Below are 24,071 nucleotides of genomic sequence, written 5' to 3'. Positions count from 1 at the left end.
AACTTCATACATTCTTCCTGGTTACAGTGAGGGATATTATGTTCAATGAAGAAAAGGTTTTAGTGAGGCTGAGAAACCACTCTGGAGACAGATGGATAGTAACTCTTAGTGACTTTACTCTTTTATGCATTTATGAAATGAATTATGCATATCAATAGCTTACATGTATTTTGGAAATTAAACAAAATATAAGTCAGGCCAGGCGTGGTGGCTCACGCCTGTAATCCCAGCATTTTGGGAGGCCGAGGTGGGTGGATCACCTGAGGTCAGGAGTTTGAGACCAGCCTGGCCAACATGGTGAAACCCTATCTCTACTAAAAATACAAAAATTAGACAGGCATGGTGGTGGGCACCCATAATCCCAGCTACTCAGGAGGCTGAGGCAGGAGAATCGCTTGAACCCGGGAGGCAGAGGTTGCAGTGAGCCGAGATTGCGCCACTGCACTCCGGCCTGGGCGACAGAGAGAGACTCTGTCTCAAAACAAACAAACAAAAAAAATGATTAGACAATGTTTTTGGCATTTTGTTTATCTGATACTGCTGAACTCTGCATATGCTTTAAATGTATGCATGGCAGGTATGCAGAACAGGCTCATATTCTCGTTCTTTTCATTGTTAAATCTTTGAAGTTAGGTGCTGCAATTCTATTCACCAAGAATGTATGACATGAGAAATGAGATCATAATTACTGAATAAGTAATATTTTGTTAGATTACTACAGGGTTTCTTAATCTTAGCACTGTTGATATTTTGGGCTGGATCATTCTTTGTTGTTGGGGACTGCCCTGTGCATTGTAGGATATTTTGGAGCATTCTTGGACTCCGCCGGTTAGATGCCAATAGCACCACCCAACCACCTGCTCAAGTTGTATGTATTAGTTCATTTTCATGCTGATGACGAAGACATACCAGAAACTGGGAACAAAAAGAAGTTTAATTGGACTTACAGTTCCACATGGCTGGGGAGGCCTCATAATCATGGCAGGAGGTGAAAGGTACTTCTTACGTGGCAGAAGCAAGAGAAAAATGAGGAAGAAGCAAAAGCAGAAACCCCTGATAAACCCATCAGATCTCATGAGACTTATTCACTATCATGGGAATAGCCTGGGAAAGATCGGTCCCCATGATTCAGTTACCTACCCCTGGGTCCCTCCCACAACATGTGGGAATTCTGGGAGATATGATTCAAATTGAGGTTTGGGGCCGGGCGCGGTGGCTCACGCTTGTAATCCCAGCACTTTGGGAGGCCGAGGCGGGCGGATCACGAGGTCAGGAGATCGAGACCACGGTGAAACCCCGTCTCTACTAAAAATACAAAAAATTAGCCGGGCGTCGTGGCGGGAGCCTGTAGTCCCAGCTACTCAGAGAGGCTGAGGCAGGAGAATGGCGTGAACCCAGGAGGCGGAGCTTGCAGTGAGCCGAGATTGCGCCACTGCACTCCAGCCTGGGTGACAGAGCGAGACTCCGTCTCAAAAAAAAAAAAAAAAAAAAAAAATTGAGGTTTGGGTGGGGACACAGCCAAACCCTATCATTCCACCCCTGGCCCCTCCAAATCTCATGTCCTCACATTTCAAAACCAACCATGCCTTCCCAACAGTCCCCCAAAGTCTTATTTCAGCATTAACCAAAAAGTCCACAGTCCAAATCTCACCTGAGACAAGGCAAATTCCTTCCTATCAGCCTGTAAAATCAAAAGCAGGTTAGTTACTTCCTAGATACAATGTGGGTACAGATATTGGGTAAATACTCCTGTTCCAAATGGGAGAAATTGGCCAAAACAAAGGGGTTACAGGGCCCATGCAAGTCCGAAATCCAGTGGGGCAGTCAAATTTTAAAGCTCCAGAATGATCTCCTTTGACTCTGTGTCTCACATCCAGGTCACACTAATGCAAGAAGTGGGTTCCTATGGTCTTGGGCAGCCCCACCCCTGTGGCTTTGCAGGGTACAGCCTCCCTCCTGGCTGTTTTCATGGGCTGGCTTTGAGTGTCTGTGGCTTTTCCAGGCTCACGGTGCAACCTGTCAGTGGATCTGCCCTTCTGGGGTCTGGAGGATGGCAGCCCTCCTCTCACAGCTCCCCTACGCAGTGCCTCAGTAGGGACTCTGTGTAGGGGCTCCAACTCCACATTTCTCTTCAGCACTGCCCTAGCAGAGGTTCTCCATGAGGGCTCCACCCCTGCAGCAAACTTTGGCCTGGGCATCCAGGCATTTCAATACATCTTCTGAAATCTAGGTGGAGGTTCCCAAACCTCAGCTCTTGACTTCTGTGTACCCACAGGCTTAACACCACATGGAAGCTGCGAGGCTTGAGGCTTCCATCCTCTGAAGCTACAGCCCAAGCTCTATGTTGGCCCCTTTCAGCCATGACTGGAGCAGCTGGGACACAGGGCACCAAGTCCCTAGGCTGCACACAGCACAGGGACCCTGGGCCTGGCCCACAGAACCACTTTTTCCTCCTGGGCTTCTGGGCCCGTAATGGGAGGGGCTGCCCTGAAGGTCTCTGACATGGCCTGGAGACATTTTCCCCATGGCCTTGGGGATTAACGTTAGGCTTCTTGCTACATATGCAAATTTCTGCAGCTGACTTGAATTTCTCCTCAAAAATGGGTTTTTGTTTTCTACTGCATCTTCAGGCTGCAAATTTTCTGAACTTTTGTGCTTTGATTCCCTTTTAAAGCGGAATGCTTTTAACAGCACCCAAGTCACCTTTTGAATGCTTTGCTGCTTAAAAATTTCTTTCACCACATACACTAAATCATCTCTCTCAAGTTCAAAATTCCACAAATCTCTAGGACAGGAGCAAAATGCTGCTAGTCTCTTTGGTAAAACATAAAAAGAGTCACTTTTGATTCAGTTCCCAACAAGTTCCTCATCTCCATCCGAGACCACCTCAGCCCGAACCTTATTGTTCATATCACTATCAGCATTTTTGCCAAAGCCATTCAACAAGTCTCTAGGAGGTTCCAAACTCTTCCACATTTTCCTGTCTTCTTCTGAGCCCTCCAAACTGTTCCAACCTCTCTGCCTGTTACCCAGTTCCAAAGTCGCTTCCACATTTTGGGGTATCTTTTCGGCAATGTCCCACCCTACTGGTACCAATTTACTATATTAGTTCATTTTCATGCTGTCGATAAAGACATACCTGAAACTAGGAACAGAAAGAGGTTTAATTGGACTTCTAGTTAAAGTCCAATTTAACTGGAAGATGGTAGCCCTATTCTCAGAGGGGACACAGCCAAACCATATCACTGTGATGTCACTGTGATAACCAATAATGCCTTCAGACATTGCCAAATGTTCCCTCAGGGCTAAATCTTATTCTTATTGAGAATCACTGGTTCACTGGTTTACTGACATGATTATCTGTTTCCAAATCAAGCTATGGCTTACGTGAACTTCAGTATGATTGTGGACACAGATGGAGACACAAATCGGGGAGAAAGGTATATATGTAGAATGTTTAGCTTAGACGTTGTCCATGGCTTTTGAATGGCTCCAGCAGCATCTGTAAGAACCTATTAAGGCATTAAATAACAGGACAATACCAGAGACAATGAGGCACTTAAATGCCAGCATGAACACATTGCTTGCTGCAATAGATTCTTCTCTGGAACTGTGCAAAGCAGAGGTTGGTGGCCTTGGAGGCAGCTATGGATTTGTGAGATGAAGTGGAACAATGGTACCCAGGGCAAAAAAAAAGCCCTGAAGCATGATCTGAGGAGTTGAGGTTGAGATGTGGCAAGCTGGAAGGCAACAGCAGTTGGCCTATTAAGACGGCAGCAATTACTGAGTAGGAGGCTTTTCTTGAATGGAGCTAACTTGATTTCTTTAAAGTTCCTTGGCACTTGTTCCTTCTGACATCTGCAGGCGCTGCCAGTCTCCCAGGAAAACAGTTCCCTGCACAGTCCAGCTGGGCCTAGAAGCTGTGACCATAGTTAATGGGACTGGATGCTTTCTTACTATTTCTTACCTCTCTTTGGCTCAATTCTCTCTGTTCTTTACAGGTGAAGACATGCTGGGCAGGGGCAACTAGGTGCTATGAACTTATTTCTGTTTTCTTCCTGTTTTAGTTATATCCTCAAAGGGAAGCTGAGAAGAGGGAAACTGTTTCTTGCTGGTTATTGTCTGTGATCTAATTAAATGTTTTCTTGGTATACTTGACATTTTCCCATACATCTTAACACATTTTCCCATACACCTACTTTTATTAGGTAGACTTTGGACTACCTAATAAAAGCAGGAAAAATCTGGGCAAGCACTAAACATTCTTCCTTACTTATGTTTTCTTTTCTTTCACGTTTAACACACATTTCAAAGAAAATTGTTTCTTTCTCATTCTTAAGAGCAAATATCATTAGCTGATTTCTAAGTTACAGAATTCTTAAAAATGTGTAAATGCTCACTGGGTGATTTAAAATAGGGTAGTTTCAAGACTGAAGTGAATGATGCATCTTTATTTAAAATGAGACAGAACTTCTCTGAGAGTTTGAATATGGGGCTGGAATAAATTTCAGAGGCAAGGAATTATAGACTATTATTGTGTAGGGGACTAGAATATGCCACTCCAAAATATAAACAATTGTTGAGCTGAAGGCAATTAAGAATAAGTAGATAACAGGAAAACTCTCTACCCTCCCTCTACTTGCCTACAAGCAGAACGAAGATTTACAAAGACAAAAGGTATCTTGCCCCTGCTCTACCAAGAACAACAACCACTGAAGGCAGCTTTAAAGACGTAGAGTCCTGGGGGTGTTGCTGGAGGAATCTACAGTTAACAAGCTTTACTTACTTAACCATTTTTTTGTTGGTTATTTGTCTTTCCCAAGTTGCTGTCCCTAGAGAGTCCCAGTTCTTTTCCTTTGTCATGTCACTTCTCTAAAAATTTACTTTTCTTTGTTAAATCTGCGATATAAGCTGAAATTCAAAGCCACATCTTTGAGAGCTACTCAACTACTCATTCCCTGGGTGTCTCCCATGTATATGTGAAATATACCTGTTAACAAACTTCTGTTTGTTTCTCTCTTGTTAACCTGTCTTTTGTAATGGGTCTGTTCCAACTAAGAACCTAGGGAGGTTCTTATTCCTTTCCCTGAATTTCTGGTGACGAGGAGGTGGGATTTTTCTGGGACACTCATTTGCGTCAGAGCCCACAGATGGGATCCTGCGGAAATGGCAGAAGCAGGCAAAAGGGTAAGAATTTACATGAAAGTCAGCTCTTCCTGATCTCTATCTATAGTGCCCATTTAAGAGAAGAAAGTAGAAATTTCTCCTTGTCCCTTCCTTTCCAAATTCATTTTAGCTGGAGGAAAACATTTGTATGATTTAGTTTGAAATGTGATTCTCTATCTTGGGGTACCCACTTGTTATTATCCTTTTCATTCAATGGACAACCATCGTTTTCCTGTTTGTCTTGTTTGTGTCCTGAGAGCTTGGCTTTATGACTGGTAAAAATATTTTCTCTGGTCCTTGCTGGTGTCGGGGTGGGGTTGCAGGTGTCAATTTCTGTCTGGAAGCTAGTCGGGTTGGGAACATGAGAAACGAAGTGTTCTTTGTGCCAACTCTCAGGGGAGTTTGTCTTAATAATAGGTCCCAGTCCACAGGGGGCTTTCATCATCTCAACCTTCTTTGCTTTTGGTTAGTGCAGAGAAAATTCCATCCCAGTAAAATGCATGCATGGTATTTCAAATTAGCAGGGCTGTGATTGGAGGCATCCCACATTCCCTGGGACACATTTTTACACAAACACTATCCTTAACCGCCTGTGGCAACAAAGATCTTAGATTTTTTTCGGCTATCTCTGAAAGTGAACTTTTAAATCATGGAGGTGGTATCTTTGCACCTCTGGAGATGGCTAGTGTATCTGTGGTTAAGCCATAAAAGGTTTATTGGTTTTGATCCTGAGTTGCTTAGTAGATAATACCTTCGGTTAAAAAAGTTTGGTTTCTGATATTCATAGCCTGATAGGAGCAACTTTTTAAAGGCCACTCTGTTCTCTCCAGTTGATCCTGCTCCTCCCATAGGAATTCCTCCATGGGAAGCGTTTCTTCTCAAACCCTTGCTAACTGTAGGTTCTGCCGCCACTTTCAGGTTTCTTTCTTGTTGGCATAAATTTTGTTAAGGGTAATATGGAACTTCATTAGCTTCTTAAAAACTTAAGATCTCCCCAAGTTGGCTTCTTCCTTCTCATTGCTTCTGTTTCTCCTTTTTTCTTTTGTTGCCTTAAATCTTCCATCAGTTCCCTTACGTTGTTGATATGTCTCCTTCCAGCCTCTGCCTCCTCCGTCCCTCTGTCCTTCTTTGACGGACCTTTTCCCTCCCACTCTAGCCTCTCAGTGACTTGAGCTTTGGAATCCTGCTCTCATGGATCTCAGGATTCCCCCAAAGCATATATCTGAGACTACAAAGGTTAATTGGAAATATACTGGCATTTAACATTTAGTCAACAGCCTCCACAGGATTGAGTTCTGATGATAGAAAAATGTGCCCCAAGGCTCCTTCTTGGAGAGAAACTTACATTCTTTTTCTGTACCTTTGAGATATAAATGTTCTACCCTGTCTTACCTGAGAACCATCCCTTTTGAAATGCAAACTTCAGGGAGATGACTCATCAGAAGGAAAAAAAGCTATTTGGAAGTTGGGCAAATAAAAAAATCTAAGTCTTTTCCAAAAATACTAGTAGAAAGGTTTGGCCATCTGAGCAGGTAACCCTGGCTTGTCCCATTTGTCAGAAACAATTTGGATTCTGCTTATTCTTTTATAAACTAGTGAGTTTTATATTATAGTACCTGGAACATGGCTAAAGTTTTAGAATGAAAGCTATAAGATCTGCTACTTTCTACATGTCTATAAATGTCTTTGTATGTATGTTAGCATATGTGGTATTTTTCTAACTCTGGATAGCATTGCCAAAATTAATATGTAAAAGAGCTCTATTTAATTGGCTTAAAGAAAAATGAGTGCTTATGTAAATTATTCCTAAAACTGCCAGAAGTATAGGAACTAACCCAAATGCTTTTCAAGTTCACATGACTTGGATAAATCTTTGGTAGATAAGACTACTTTAATATTGTTAGTTTAATAATAACAAACAAACAAAAAATCCGATGTATTTAAGTTGTTGTTTTGGTGATGTCTGCCTAACATGCATGTGCAGTGAAAATACTTAATGGGGAAATAACTTGAAATGATGCTTAGCTTTGTCTGAGGTCCCTGAAGATTTCATGGGTAATCCAAGCACAATTGTGAAGAATAAGTGAATTAAATAGGTGTAAGTGGGGTAAGAATTTATGAATATGCTTTCAAACAATAATTATGTTTTATAATATATCTACTTAAAAACAGTTTTGTAAATCTCTTTGGTAACTTACACCCTTAAGTTTTGCTAAGTTAAAAAATAGATACTTATTCAATATCTAGATCATTTCCAAATAAGAGAAAATACTGATGCACTAATTACTAAGCATAAGTTTAAGTTTGTATACTTTTGGCATTTTGTTTTCATATAGTATAGAGAAGCTGAAGATATTTGGGTCTGTTATTAAACATGTCTTGTGTCACGTTACAAAATTATACTATGAGGAAACACGTTTCTAGAAATTAAAGTTACTTAGAGTTAAAAATTTGGATTAACATATATAATTAAAACTACTAGAAATAATAAGGGAAACAACTCTGAGTGCAAAGTATACAAGGAAAATAAGATGTGCTTTTGTTAAGGAACGTTATAAGGTATGAGGATCTGTTTTGTTAAAGGAAAAAGAAAGTAATTAATTCTGTACTAAAGTGAAAGGAATGGTTATTTTAGAATAAAAAAGGAAAATGAAGGAGAAAACTGAAAGGATATAGAAAGTTATGTGGGGGAGGAGAAGAGGGGTCAAAGAGAGAGAGACTATCTTTTGTGCTGAAGCTGGCTAAAATTGAATAAATGTATTATATGGGTTTTAAAAATGAGTCTTACTATCAACAAGTTATTAGTGTAAAACTAGAAGCTGTTTTTCTCTCTGTTAAAAAAGCAAAATGTTCTTGGAACATTAAATCTGCTCTTGATAAGAGACACTGAAAGAGTTTTACCTTTAGAGGGCCCTGACTAGAAAACAAAGATTTTGTATCTTATCAAAATAATTTTCTGTGCTTTATGTTTTCTATTATTAGGTCTTTGATTACTTAAGACAACTGAGTCCTTTGTATTAAAAGAGCAAAGTTGTTTTTTTTTTTTTTTTTCCTGCAACTATGTAATTTTCTGTATTTGTCTTTGAAGTCTTTTTTTTTTTTTTTTTTTTTTTTTGAGATGGAGTCTCACTCTGTCACCCAGGCTGGAGTGCAGTGGCGCAATCTTGGCTCACTGCAAGCTCCGCCTCCCAGGTTCACGCCATTCTCCTGCCTCAGCCTCCTGAGTAGCTGGGACTGTAGGCGCCCACCGCCACGCCCAGCTAATTTTTTGTATTTAGTAGAGACAGGGTTTCACCATGTTAGCCAGGATGGTCTCGATCTCCTGACCTCGTGATCCGCCTGCCTCGGCCTCCCAAAGTGCAAGGATTATAGGCGTGAGCCACCGTGCCCGGCCCACCTTTGAAGTCTTTTAATTCTCATTCTGGTTAATTGAATGACTATTATTTCACAGTGATCTGTGATCCTATGGATTCAAGTGATTTAAACATTTTGGCATTTTTAACAACGCCCTAAATCAAATTCTAAATTAAGTATTTTTTAACCTAGAATTAACTTCAGGATTTTTCAGATGAGCCCCTTGACTATCTCAAAAAATTTACTCTCTCTCTTTATAACAAGAGACATATTAAATTAATTAAGCTTATTTGATATGCTAAATCTGCATAGGAAGCATTGTCAAATAAGAAATGGGCTGGGTGCAGTGGCTCATGCCTATAATCCCAGAACTTGGGGAGGCCAAGGCAGGAGGATCACTTTAGACCAGAAATTCAAGGCCAGCCTGAGCAACATAGTAAGACCCCATCTCTACAGAAAATGAAAAATAAAAATTAGCCAGGTGTGGTGGCATGTGCCTGTAGTCCTATCTACTTGGGAGGCTGAAGTGAGAAGATCCCCTAGGGGTTTGAGGCTGCAGTGAGCTGTGACTGAGCCACTGTACACCAGCCTGGGTGACAGGCTGTCTGTATCTCTGGAAAAATACAAAAAGAAATAAATGATGTTTAACCTTCTTTGAATTATATGGATTTGTTATTAATATGTGTTCCAGAAATTGTATGAAATTCCTAGAAATATGATTCCTAGAAGTTTGTATAACATTATCTGACATAATCCTAGTTATCTTAAAATACTGTCACAGAAACAAATAAATTTTCTTGTCAATTGCATCATTATAATAAACTCTCATCAGATCTTTAACTATGGCCATTGAAAGTATTGTCATTCACAGATAATTAATTGTTTTACTCTGGTACTTTTCTGGAGGTTTCTGAAAGCAACTATAATCTTGAAGTGTTTCATCTTCAAGGTGATTCATGGAAAAGACTCTGACGAGTAAATATTTCTGCTAACTATAAGATCATACCATTGGACTGGGCTAGAATTTCCAGAACTCCAATAAAGGAACTGATGGGTTCATAAAATTGCTAACCAAGATCAAACAGAACAAGAATCAATTTCATGGGACTGAATGCAGTAATGAGGGTACATTTTTCATGGCCTCTTTGTTTGAAACTTTACTGTTTTTTTAATGCTTTGTTTTTCAGATTAAGGAAATCTTTTATTTTTTTTCTCTTAAACTATCTATAGCTTACATTAATTTGATAAGGTATACTTTTTGTAAACAGAATTTTGTAAACATTTATTTTTTTCTCCTTACCTGATCTCCTGAGAATTCAGAAGCCATTACAAGTATTTTTGTTTTATGGCAATAGTTATTTTAATAAGTTCAATAAGAATTTATTCACTTTATAACAATGCAATTGGAAACATTCATTATATATATTGCCAAGGCTTTTGACTGGAATGTCATGCTTGAAAATGTGCATAGAATCAGATATGACCAGACAGTTTTAAGAAACTAAGGCTGGCTTTATGGAACCAATAAAGCCTCCCCTCAAAAAACCTGGCCTAGTACCTAATTAAAAGTGTTGCAAACCTTATAGGTGAGTATGGAATGTCACTTCCTGGCAGAATCAGGAACCTCAAAATATTTCAGGAACCTTAAGAAGAGAAGAATTTACTCAAATCTATAGGTATTGTGGTCGAAGTCTTCTAGCAAATCCTTGGCCTTGAATCAAAGCCTTTTAAAAGTCTAATCTGAAATTTCTTATCAAAAGTTCCAGCAAAGCAGACTTAAAAAGAGCCTATGTGATCAATCACTGTTTTTGCTGCACTTATGTAAATAATCAATTGAAGTTTAATAACACTAGACTTATTCTGAAAATAAATTAGCCTTACTGTGATTTTCTTTGGTAAAAATAGGGGTGATTACAGAGAAAAAAATATTTCAGAATAAAAGTACAGTGCACCTATTATTAGATTCTAGTCCTATTCATTGTTTTTGAGGTTTTATTATCTACCTGTAAACTGAGCTGGATTCTGAATTTTTCTAGTTTCCTCCAATATTTGGCTGTGGGTCTCCAAATTAACATTTCCAATATTCTCTCACCTTTCTGACTTGGCGTCACTAAGAACAAAATCTACCATTTTCCCAAAACCCCTCAAGTTGTTACTGGACAACTTAACATAAACTTAAGAGAAATAACCATAATAGCTCACATGTGGACGTCCTTCATGCCTCTTGCCTGTGGGCCACTCAGACATCACTGGAGTCATGAAAACTGCAAAAGATGCTTGAGTCCAACATTTAGAATTCTTTCTGACCAGCCACCCTCTGAATTCAGTAACTGGTTTAAAATTTGCTCTAATGAGTAATCTTTGTTTTTCTCTTGTTTTCATATAAATACCTCTTATTAAATAACAGTGTGCTTGCACTATGTAGGCCTAACTTTGGTGGGAGCCCACTTGTACTACCACCTCCTGAAATGAGACACAAGTTTACCTGAACTGACTTATTCTTAGTACTAAGTGACTGATTCAATAAGGTGTGGGACAGTGTACTCCAGTGTATTTTTTTTTTTTCTGCTTGTTTCAATTTATGTTTTTCTGTCTTTTGCCCATCTTTGATCTTGCAACTTGCAACCCAAATCTTTCCATAGCTACCAACCCTACTTTTATTTTGCGAAGTTTTATATAAATAAAGTTTCAATGGCGGGACTGTGAAAGACCAGAATATATCATCCCAAAATATAAAGAATTTTTGAGCTGAAGGCAATTAAGAAGGAGATACAGGAAAGCTCCCTGTCTTCTCTCTATTTGCTTAAAAGCAGGACATAGATTTACGAAGACAAAAGGTGTTATTTTCCCTCTAATACACACAATTTATAGGCTTAGGGGTGATGCCAGAGAAATCCACATTAACAAGCTTTACTAACTAAACTTTCTCTGTTAGTCTTCCCGAAGCTGCTGTCCCTAGAGAACTCCAAGTCCTTTTCCTTTGTCTTTTTATTTTTCTAAAAATTTGCTGTTCTTTGTTGAAGATGTTATATAAGCTGGAATTCAAAGCTACACTTTGAGAACTTATTCCCTGGGTGTCGCCCATTTATATATGAAATATACATGTTAACAAACTTCTGTTTGTTTTTCTCTTGTTAATCTGTCTGTTGTAATGGATCTGTTCCAACTAAGAACGTATGGGGGTTATTATTCCTTTCCCTACAGTTTAAAATCTGCTTAATTACTGAAATATTTTTGATAACAGACTGTCACAAGTTGGCCTTGGTCTTTCCAGATGCCATAGTTTTCCAAATAGACCAGGCAGTTTTAAACAGCTGTGACTTTGCTCATGCTCTCCCAGCTGCTTGAAACATCTTTCTTTCTGAAGATGAATTCTCCACTTCCTTGCTGATTAAATTCTTCACTTCCTTGAATCCTTCACTTCATTGAATCCTTCCTTCACTTCATTGAATCCTTCCTTCACTTCATTGGTCCCTGTCTCCTCCTATCCCCCGCCAATTTTTTTTTATTTATTATACTTTAAGTTCTAGGGTACATGTGCACAACGTGCAGGTTTGTTACATATGTATACATGTGCCATGTTGGTGTGCTGCACCCATTAACTCGTCATTTACATTAGGTATATCTCCTAATGCTGTCCCTCCCCCCTACCCCCACCCCATGACAGGCCCCTGTGTGTGATGTTCCCCTTCCTGTGTCCAAGTGTTCTCATTGTTCAATTCCCACCTATGAGTGAGAACATGTGGTGTTTTGTTTTCTGTCCTTGTGATAGTTTGCTCAGAATGATGGTTTCCAGCTTCATCCATGTCCTTACAAAGGACATGATCTCATCATTTTTTATGGCTGCATAGTATTCCATGATGTATATGTGCCACATTTTCTTAATCCAATCTATCATTGATGGATATTTGTGTTGGTTCCAAGTCTTTGCTATTGTGAATAGTGCTGCAATAAACATAAGTGTGCATGTGTCTTTATAGCAGCATGATTTATAATCCTTTGGGTATGTACCCAGTAATGGCATGGCTGGGTCAAATGGTATTTCTAGTTCTAGATCCTTGATGAATCGCCACACTGACTTCCACAATGGTTGAACTAGTTTACAGTCCCACCAACAGTGTAAAAGTGTTCCTATTTCTCTACATCCTCTCCAGCACCTGTTGTTTCCTGACTTTTTAATGATGGCCATTCTAACTGGTGTGAGATGGTATCTCATTGTGGTTTTGATTTGCATTTCTCTGATGGCCAGAGATGATGAGTATTTTGTCATGTGTCTGTTGGCTGCATAAATGTCTTCTTTTGAGAATTGTCCATATCCTTCACTCACTTTTTGATGGGGTTGTTTTTTTCTTGTAAATTTGTTTGAGTTCTTTGTAGATTCTATTAACCCTTTGTCAGATGAGTAGATTGCAAGAATTTTTTCCCATTCTGTAGGTTGCCTGTTCACTCTGATGCTGGTTTCTTTTGCTGTGCAGAAGCTCTTTAGTTTAATTAGATCCCAATTTTTAACATCTCTCAATTTGCTATGATTCTCACAATGAATAGCATAGCATCATCAAACTAGTGGCATTTTTTTCTTAGTGGTATATAAAATAATGGGTTATGTTATAATTGATGAAAATTTAGATCTGATGAAATACAGTATATGAATCTGCAAGTCAACGTGTTATCCAAGTGGAAATGTACAATAAGCAGCTGGAAATGATGATCTGGGTCTTTGGAGAGGTGAAGGTATAAAATATATTCACTCCGTTCCGGCATTCTCCAAAGTCTCAATCTTTTCCAGGATCAACTCCAAGGCCCAAAAGCATGCTACTGAAACAGCAAGTAAACTAAATATCGATGAAGAAACAGTGATATAGCAACTGGCACGTCATTGCTGATCTTAGACAGGCCTCAAGAAGAGGAAGCAGGAATTTTAGCCAGATCTTTCATGGAAATGAAGGCATAGAGGGAAAGAGGAAAGTTGCTAGAGGAGTTTGTAAGTTTTAAGAATACTTTTAAAATAATGAAAGATCTTGAACATGTTTGTAACTTAAGGTAAAAGTACCAATTAAGAAGAGGTTAAATATACTAGAGAGAGTTGAATATTGACCCCCGAGGGAATAGGAGGGGCTGAAGGGTTGGGAGGTGAGAGGAATTGTCAGTGGGTGAGTGGAAAGAGGCATTTTCTGCAGGGTGGCTTCAATTTTCTCTTTGAAGTAAAAGGTAAGTTTATTTGAAGACAATGGAGCGATGTGGCTGGAAGAGAGTGTGAGGAAAGTGAAATCTGGGCAAGGGGTTAGGGCATATACTGATTCACATAGATGGCTCAGCCGATGTTGGAACTGGAACAATAAATCTACAAGTGTGCTTGTCCATGCCTTTTGAGACAGTCTCTAGATCAGTGAGGGTAAAGAAGGTCTATGGCTGGAAAGCCAAAAATAAATAAATAAATAAATTAATTAATTAATTAAAAAAAGGAGGCCTTGATTAAAGTTGTCTCAATCTTTTTCACTTTTAAGAACTTAACATGATACTTGACACACAGGAGGCGCCCAGTAAGTATCTACTCAGTGACATTGTTGAGAGAACATATTGGAAGGTAGGGCAATTTAGGGAATGTCTGTTCTCATATTTCTATCATATTGTTTAGAGAAAAAAACCACTTCTCATTGACAATTGCTTTACATATTAGTAAAAGTATTTTATATTTCACAGGTGATTTTTTTTGCATAGGTAACAAAAGTGTTTGGTCTCACTTTTATTAACAGCTTTATTGTTTATATATCATAAAATTTACTCACTTTAAGTATACAGTTTAATAGTTTTTAAGTAAATTTACAAGTTGTGTAACTGTCACCAAAATCCAATTTTAGACTCTTTCTCTCACCCTGAAAATATTCCTCATGCTTCTTTGCAGACAATTTCTGCTCCCATTCTGAGCTCCAGACCTGCTTTTTTATTACTATAGATTTTTATTTTCTGGACATTTCATATATGTGGAATAATACAATGTGTGATCTTTTGCATGTGGCTTATTTCATTTAGCACAGTGTTTTTGAGGTTCTTTCATATTGTAGCATTTATGAGTAGTTCATTCCTTTTTATTGCTTAATAATATTCCATTGTCTGGAGCAACCACATGTTTTTTATCCATTTACCAGTTCACGTGCATCTGGATAATTTTTACATTTTAGTTCTTATGAATACCGCTGTTATGAGCATTCACATATCGGTATTTGTGGGATATATATTTTCATTTCTCTTGGGTTGATACAGAATAATTTCTTGACCAAACTATGGATTTGTGTCTCAAGAGTGGAATGTTGTTCTGTAGACACTTTTGTAATTTTCTTTTTACATGGTGTAATATTGAAACCTTGAGTTATGTACCTAAACATTGAAATACTAATGACTATATGAATATGAGAAAAGCATCTATAAAATTGTTAAAATTTACTTGGCATCTGGTACAATTTACTGTCATTCACTAGTAACTACTAGTCTTTCCATCTGGAATAAAAATGACATACACATTATATTTACTACTCTGCTAATACCACCAAAAAGCCTAGCAATTGTCATTTCCAGACTATCTGCTGTGAGGAGAGCTAGCAATCTAATTCTTTAAAACTGATTCTTTGAATATATCATTTCAACCCCTCCCTTTTAAGGGCATTTCAACCTTTGAAAAGTAGGATTTAGGTTGCTCCTGAGAGAGGCCAAGAGAAAAAAGTAATTTGTTTTAAAGTCTTTTCAAACCCAGAGCAACGTGCAGGAGGATACCTTACTAATTTACCAGAGATGCTAAAAGATTGAAAGACTTCCCTTGCTTTGATTTGCTCTGCTCCCTGGTTTCCTGCACTGGAGAAATCTGGAGTGGAGTTCTACATTTGCCACTTTTAACAGTATCAATAGGAAAAATGTGATGAGGAGGAATGTGAAAATCAGCACTTCTCAGGACATTTCTGCTAAATTAGTAGTGATAAGGATTAAGACTTAGAATATGGTCTTCATTCACTCATTCATTCAATTCACTAAACTAGACTCTTATGAATTCTAAATATATTTATGTGATACCTTTCATGTGCCAGGCGCTAAGCTAGGCATGTAGATTATGGGTGTGAACAGCAGTTCAAGTTGTACACAGCAAAGAAAGAAGGTATGTAGCAGATGGTTTTCCCAACTAATTAAAAAAAATGTTAATTTGTTTTAGAAGAAGTAGCTGGCAACTTTTGGTTACTGGATTTAAAGATCATTAGGGCTTTTCTTCAGCTCTTTGATAGAATAGCTTGGTTGGCCTTTTCTTTTTTTTTTTTTTTTCTGAATCATCTGTGGGTTTGGTATTTAGCAGGTTCTAAGACCAAGAAAAATATGACCAAGGACAAGAAGAATCATTCTGTAAGGTGAAAATCCCAAGACCTCCAAGATGAGGTCTTCTGGATCCTACATGTTTTGTTGAAATTTAACATAAAGAAATCTATATAAATATTGTTCAAAAAACACAAAGCTAATTACAAGTACTTCATTTGGAATAAAAATACCGTGCTGTGTCCTAGTCATTTGTGCACATTTACTGCCACTACTGATCTTGTACAACGTGCTTAGTGTTTGTTTCATTTCAATGTGGCATGATACATCCTTAGTTAAAAATATCTGCTCTCTTGGGTAACAGATTCTCAGATAAAGCATGATTTGGTTTTTAAATTCAAACTTTTCTACATCAAAATGATCAATCATCAGGTGACATCCATGGAGTGAAACTTCTTACACATTAGAAAAATGCTATGCCTAGAAACCAGTGATGTTATCATCCAAGATAAAAGCCATTTTTAACATATGTATTACCAAGTTACACTTAACATACCAAATTCTAGCTCTAAGGGGTATGGAGTTGTCCAGTGACCCTAAAAAACATATCACCACGGTCTAACATCTATACATTTTCCAAAGTGTGGACATCTGTAATCCTGGTTGAGCTACAGCAAGATCACTCCTGTTTCTTTCTAGACTTTTCTTATATAACATTAACAAAACAGTGAGTTGCCAGTAACAACTAATGTTAAATTCGGAAGTGCACATTAGAGACTCCTTATCTGTCAGTGCAATAGATTTAAATAGATAGAGCTTTGTTTAATACTAAAATATCAGAATGGAAACACAGCTATGTTCGTTGTCTGCCAGGATTAGGATCAGAGATGATCTGAGTTCCATAAACGTGCCCCCACTACTGTGGGCCCACTGGAGAAAGTGGAGAATTTGAATACCAAAGGAAACAGGCCCAAAGGTACACTCAGCTGCCTGTTTCCTCCTGGTGCTGTGCATATGCTGATGGTGGCCAGGTGGAGGATTTGGCTAGCCCAGTGAACTGCTTCTATCTGGAGGAATAAGCAAATAGTGCAGCAACAATGCGCTGCCCCTAGATACAAATTAAACAGCACTAAAGTGCACTTAGAAGAAATTAACAAAGCTGTAGAATGGAAAGTGACTTTAAAAAATTCATTCTCTTTTTATTTCAGTTTTACGATTAATGGGAAATGAATAAATGAAAAGACCAAGGAGAGAGGGAAATAGTAAGGGATTATTACCACAACACAAAGCTTTTATAGATATTATATTTGAATGAGCCAAATAAAATAGATGGATTTTTAATCATTTTCTTTTAAAGATCCCTATTACTTCTTAAAAAGTTATTTTGGAAATCCCCAAGCTAAGTCAATGTACTTCAAATTTTAATGTAAAGAAATCACAAAATTTTAATTTATTCCCCCTATAGAAACAATGTTATAGCTATCTTCATGTTCTCCAGGTGGATGTGATTTTTCTTTACGCCATATCAAGGCAGATGTCATGGTCTTAAGCATAACATGAGCTGCTTACACTTGACATTAAAGTAATACTTCCACTATGGTGTGTGAAAAATACCACAGCATTAGCTCATCATTGGTATGTATTGCACCAAATAGAAGAAGAAAAAATAGATTTCTAAACAGGTAAAAGGCATTACACATCATATAAAATTCAACCATATTTTCTTCTTAGAGTTCAAAGTATTATCTGGCCAGTTGCTTGGATCAGCTAAAGGCCATCACCATATTATTGATTGAGAACTTACTCTGTGTCAGGCTGGGTACTAGCAACTTAACATGTGTTGTCTAACTTGGTTTTCATGATTGCTCTATGAATTACCCCATATTACATTTGAAGAAACTGAGGCTTAGAGAAAAATATAATGACTGCTTATGGTCACACATTTGGTTAGCGAAGCCAAGATTTGCATCATACGGCATGTTTATTTGCACTTGAAACAATCAGCAGGGAGAGCTAGGTAGCTTGGCAACAGGTGAGTCACCTGAAAAAGCCTGTGGACTGAGGTGTGGCTTCCATACAGATGCTTCTGTACACTTCCTGATCAGCCCTTCCTCACGATAAATTATGACTATCAAAGTAACACAAAATGCTTCATGTCAGAGTATTGAAATAATTGGAGTGGATCTCATTTTCTTTGGCTAGACGGCATAATATTAAGTGCTTTTCCCCAATTGGCATTTTTATAAATTATCATTATTTTTTTCAGACAGTTTATTACCCAGGTGGCTGTTTTTTGTGGCAAAATTAGCTCACATGGTCGTACACACAATTATATTAGATGTTACATTGGCTTTACTGAAATGAAAGACTTAACATTTAATGAATTCCCTTTCCTTATTGGTAAGTCTAATCCAGCACAATTTAAAAATAAATTTCATTTATGAATCTTTTGTTTTCCTATTGTTTCCATATTTATTCAGTATTTTTCTTCATCTACTTACTGGGAAATTTATTTTATTTTTATGTTTTAGAGACGGAGTCTTGCTCTGTCACCCAGGCTGGAGTGCAGTGGCATGATCTTGGCTCACTGCAACCTCTGCCTCCCTGGTTCAAGCAATTCCCCTGCCTCAGCCTCCCGAGTAGCTGGGATTACAGGTGCATGCCACCACGCTTGGCTAATTTTTTTGTATTTTTAGTAGTGACGGGGTTTCACCATGTTGGCCAGACTGGTCTTGACCTCCCGACCTCAGGCAATCTGCCCGCCTCGGCCTCCCAAAGTGCTGGGATTTGTCTGGCCCTTACTGAGGAATTTAATGGTCTTCTGGATTACTCAGTGGCAGCCCCAAGAGATCAAGCAGATAATTCATGGCCTCTAAGAGCATAATCATACAAGTTTTTTTGTTTGTTTGTTTGTTTGTTTTGAGACAGAGTCTCACTCTTTCTCCCAGGCTGGAGTGCAGTGGCGCGATCTTGGCTCACTGCAACCTCCGCCTCCCGAGTTCAAGCGATTCTCCTGCCTCAGCCTCCTGAGTAACTGGGATTACAGGCACCTGCCACCACACCCGGCTAATTTTTTAAAAAGTTTTAGTAGAAATGGGGTTTCACCATCTTGGCCAGGCTGGTCTCGAACTCCTGACCTCGTGATCCACCCACCTCGGCCTCCCAAAGTGCTGGGACTACAGGCATGAGACACCACACCCGGCCTAATAATACAAGTTTTATCTAGAATATTATTTGAGCAGGAGGGTGGTAAATGAGTGTGGTGTTATGACATTTTTCAATGCCAATGTATGGTTGTGTATTTGAGGTATGTGGAGAACAATTTTAAATGCTTGCACTTTCTTATAATCTTGACTGTCTATAAATATTTTTAGGGTTTTGTTAATAATAACTTCTATTAAGATATGAGATTAACTAATGGAACCTTAATCTACAGGAAGAACTTGATATTTATGTGATAAAAATGACTGCAAATATTCTACTTTGATTATGTAATTTTACTGACTGTATTATATTGACTAAAGTAAACAGACAATTGCCCACTTTTATCCTGAGCTGTAAAAACTGCTTTCTTTTTTTTACTTATGACAAAGGGCCTGGCTTGGAGCAAGGTGAATCCCTCCTATACCTTGGCTGCATTTCTTGGTGCATTTCCTTCTTTGCTCAAACTTCTACTGTGTGCTATGGACAGACTCATTCAAGGGCTTGCCCTGATGGAGCTGCTCATGTGCTAAGTGTATTGAGAAATGAATTGTGGAAAGGGAGGAAAAGAAATGAAGTGAAGGAAAAGAAGGGAAGGAATTTGGAAGAGAATAATGAAAAAAGACGAATTCAAAGAGAACAAATATAGATAAAACTGAAGGAAAAAAGAATATAGGTAAAGGGATTATGAGTGATTCATGAAAAGTCTGGGGACAGGGAAGAAGAGAGTGCAATAGAAACATTTTCCTGTAGCTTTCCTCTTCTAAAGCAGGGTTTTCTTAGGGGAAAAAATCTTAGGGGTCCATGAGTTGGCATTTGAAAAAATTGCATCCTTACTTTCTCTCAAAATTTGTCATCTCCCTCAACTATAAATATAGGCTACAAACTTCTGTAGTATTAGCAACACCCATGACTGGGTCTCTAATAGAAACAAAAAATATTTTCGTATTAAAATGCAATGGTTGCAAATACATGGAAAATTACTTATACTTACAACTACTTTGAAGTTGCCACTGATCTTAATTGATGCTTCAAAAAGAAGTACCTATATTATTATACATTTGTTTTAAAGTGTTTGCTAACTGTATTTCAATATAATCAGTTTCCTATCCTATAAATTTTATTTCATGCATTTAAAAATATTCTGAGAAGGGGTTAATAGATGTCAACAGATAGTATGACAAAAAAAGCAACCTCTACTGGACAGCAACCCTTCCCACATGAATGGCTTACAGCGTGTCTGAGGTATTTATGCTCTCGGTCCTCAGTGGGGGAGGCCCTGAGGCCCTGACCTCAAGCCAACTTGTCTGTGCAAACATAAACTTCATGTGTTCTATGACAAAAGAAAGCTTAGGCAAACTGTTAGGTTACTAGTGGTTTGACTTTTAAAATATTGGTCTTCTAAAGACACCACATTAAAAAAATTATTGCATATATGATATCTTTTAGGGAGAGAGAAGCTTTATTACAGAGAAGGAGAAGAACTTAGAGGAATAAGAAACTCTAGGACTTTCTTATAAGAAAGTCTAGGAGGCTTGAGAGTTCCTTAGGGAAAGCCCTTTTGAAAAGAACAAGATCACTCACTGGCCAGGGAAAATGAAGTTCACTTAAAGGAACTCTTTTTGGCTTTTTTGTTTGAGACAGGATCTCCCTCTGTCACCCAGGCTGGAGTGCAGTGGTGTGATTATAACTCACCGTAGCATAAATCTCCAGAGCTCAAGTGATCCTCCCACCTCAGCCTCCCAAGTAGCTGGGACTACAGGTGTGCACCACCACATCTGGCTAATTTAAAAAAATGCAGATTTTTATAGAGATGGAGTCTCATTGTGTTGCCCAGGCTGCTCTTGAACTCCTGGCCTCAAGCAATCCTTTCATCCTGGCCGCCTAAAATGTTGGGATTACAGGTGTGAACCACCATGCCCAGCGCCCCCCCGCCTTTTTTTGGGGGACAGGAAATGATGTTACACAGATTTTTCCTAAGAAACATACTATCCCCAAGTCTCAGAGACTCCCTTTTATTTGTTTGGACATAGAGTCCCAATGACTTTGATCATGCCAACACTCATCAAACCCACATCGTTTTTTTGTTTGTTTGTTTTTGTTTGTTTTTTTTTTTTTGCAGACAGAGTCTTGCTCTGTCACCCAAGCTGGAGTGCAGTGGTGTGATCTTGGCTCATTGCAACCTTTGCCTCCCAGGTTCAAGCAGTTTTGTGCCTCAGCCTCCTGAGTAGCTGGGATTACAGGCATGCGCCCCCAACTGTGGCTAATTTTTGTGTATGTGTATATATATATACACATACATATATATGTATGTGTATATATATATTTTCGTAAAGATAGGATTTCACCATGTTGGCCAGGCTGTTCTGGAACTCCTGGCCTCAAGTGATGTGCCTGCCTCACCCTCCCAAAGTTCTGAGATTATAGGTGTGAGCCACTGTGGCTGGCACCACATATTTTTTAATTCATGAAGTTTCATCTCATAGAGCATAACACTAACAGTGTTTTTAAAGATAGGCAGCTAAAAAGGGCTAATTTCTTATCAATGCCCAAAACTTCCTGTGAGAGGCTTGACTAAAACATTTATCTTCATGTAGTCATTTTCCCCCTCTTATATAAGGTCAAATTTTAATAAATCCATACTCTCTCTCTCTCTATATATATATATCCATACACACGTACTCTCTATATTATTTGGTAGTCTCTAGTCTAGTATGTGTTTCCATGCCAATTTATCTTTAGTTTTTGAACAATTAAATTATTAGAACAATGGGCATTGTCATTGATTGAATTAATGATGCTTTGTATAGACACCTGAAGTCTTCTCTGACTGTATTACTTGGTGTCTGAGTCCCAAACTTTGCAGTAGAAGGCTTTAAAGAAAATGGAATAATTTTCTCTTTAAACTGTAATGAGTGACAGTAGTCCAATGACGATACAGAAAGTGTCACACTCAGATGAGCAGTACTGAGTGTAGAACAAGATCACTAACTGGCCATCAATGACATATCCTGTTTCTTGGTATCCAGGAGACTGAAAATCATTTGGTTTTCTTTATCTAGGCCACAGCTGTCTTGGGCCTCATTCCAATCATTTTGATCTGGTGAGGATTCCTCTTGGCAACATAAATGCAGTTAAGGGGGGATATAATGACATGGCAGTGACAGCTGAAATACATTTCCCCATTTTGATCTAGGTGAGTGTTCTCAGTAGTATTGCTTGATGACCATATGCTTATCTGTCTCACACTTATAGGAGATTTTTAAAAGGGATTAAAAGGTATTATTTTTTCCTCCATTAAACTTCGGACAAAGAACAATTGTGAGCCAATGTTGGTTAATCCATCATATTATAATGTATGAAAATCAATAAAGAGAAAAATGCAAAGTACCCCTATGTGTCTACCCCTCTATCTACACAAAATTCATTCATCAGGAGAGGCAGCATAATGCAGATTTGTTAGCCTAATTATGATGTATTTCCTTTTAAACAATTTGCACACAATAATTGATCAAAAGTCTTCACTGAGCTTCCCAGAGCAATTCATTAGTTCAATAAAGCAATGTAAGCAATAGTTGGAGCACATTTACTTCATAATCATTTTGTTAAGGAAAAAAAAACACAGCAGCTGCAGTTCAGTATAGATAGACATCAGAAACAGTTAATTTATCAAAATGAATTGATCTTGGCAGTTTTCATTCTGGGGCTTAGATTGAGAAACACAATTAGAATTCAGTGCTGTGCACACAGCCAGAACAAAGTAATGTTGGCTCATTTTCCAGTAACATTATGGGTTAAACCATGGATAGACAGAAAATCCAGAATTTATCCAGCCATACAGATTAAGTCACACATCTAAGTGATCAATACATGGAATAAAAGCAATCTCTGCTCCACTTTTATAGGAAAATGACAGGTCAATACCTTCTTTTAAACCTAGACTTACAACCTTATTCCAAAACACAGAGCATCAACAGTAACAAACCACATTCAGCATACAAGGAAAACAGTATTAAAGCTGACCTTGTTACATGCCCTCTCCCAGCTCTGCCAGTGAAGTAAAATGGATTATCGCTCTGACCTCACATAGAGTTGCACTTTGGGAAAACCCTCCATCAGTGCATATAATCCTAATTTTTAAAGCATTGATCATAGCCCTGCACAGCTGCATACATTCAAAACTTTTATCCTTTTCCAATCTACACTTTTCCTTCTTAAAAACTGTGGCTTGATTCATTTGGTTTAGCAGCTGCCTTCTGATAGCACATGCCTCCCAGATACACAGATTACATCGATAACTGGCCATCTGCGCTAGACAGTCACCCGCACCAGCTCCAAATCTTCTTGGCTTCTGTTTCCAAGCTCTCAGTGGGATACTTGACCCTCAGGTGCTGGGAGGCAGTCAAAGATACAAAGAGCTCTGGATCCCACACAAGGGATGCAGAACTGAATGATTCCATGAAAGTGGCCTGAGAGTGCGACCAGTAAAAAGAAAATTTAGAGAGATTTTGTAAATACATCAAACTTATTTTCATATTACCTGCCTTGTTTAGCCTGATGGGAGGTGGATTTTCCAGGCCAATGCTTATTTGTTGTTGCCACTAAGCTTTTAAGGTCCAAATCAGGCTCCTGCTCCCACTGCCAGGAAGAATGCTCAGCTGAATATATTATTTGCTTCCAACATTTCCTCATTCTGGAGACTTTGTGGTCTGCCTTTGTTGCCGTGGGTGCCAAATGTGTTCTGTGGGGACCAATTGGAGAGCTCAGCAGAAAGACAATGAGCTCTCACATGCTAGGAAAGTCATGGTCACAGGGTTTAGGGAAAACAAACCAAACCCCAAAACCCCACAGTGAAAACGTCTTTGGTTTGCTGCTGAAGACAGGAATCAAAGGGCCATTCTTGGCCTCTGTCTGGAATACAGGGTGACTGAAAGAAATTTACTGAAGGTCCAAATCTACTCAGAAGCTCTAGGCTCTGTCTTGGCATTCTTTCTACTCCAGTTTAGACAACATTAACTCATTAAAGCTGCCACGTTTTTATGATCGATGTGTTCTTG

The 24,071-nt window shown here is 38.6% G+C and overlaps 1 protein-coding gene across 4 annotated transcripts in view; it reads right to left on the bottom strand.

Annotated features, from left to right (window-relative positions):
- The window catches only part of CPB1 (carboxypeptidase B1), a 72,234-nt gene extending 48,539 nt beyond the window's left edge, over positions 1-23,695 (bottom strand). Inside the window, exons 1-3 of one of the 4 annotated variants that reach the window (XM_055249230.2) lie at positions 3,140-3,237; positions 1,652-1,681; positions 948-1,001 (exon numbers count right to left, since the gene is read on the bottom strand). The gene's annotated coding sequence lies outside the window, so the exon portion shown is untranslated. Of the gene's footprint in view, positions 1-947; positions 1,002-1,651; positions 2,133-3,139; positions 3,238-23,554 lie in introns of those variants that run through there. The other 3 variants (XM_063620227.1, XM_055249229.2, XM_055249231.2) reach the window with 3 other exon arrangements.
- Positions 23,696-24,071: the final 376 nt, after the last annotated feature.

The sequence above is a fragment of the Symphalangus syndactylus genome, chromosome 17 (genome assembly GCF_028878055.3).
Source record: "Symphalangus syndactylus isolate Jambi chromosome 17, NHGRI_mSymSyn1-v2.1_pri, whole genome shotgun sequence".
In the NCBI taxonomy this organism is placed as follows: domain Eukaryota; kingdom Metazoa; phylum Chordata; class Mammalia; order Primates; family Hylobatidae; genus Symphalangus; species Symphalangus syndactylus.
Note: the sequence above shows the minus strand (reverse complement) of the source record. Positions and strands in the feature narration are given on the sequence as shown.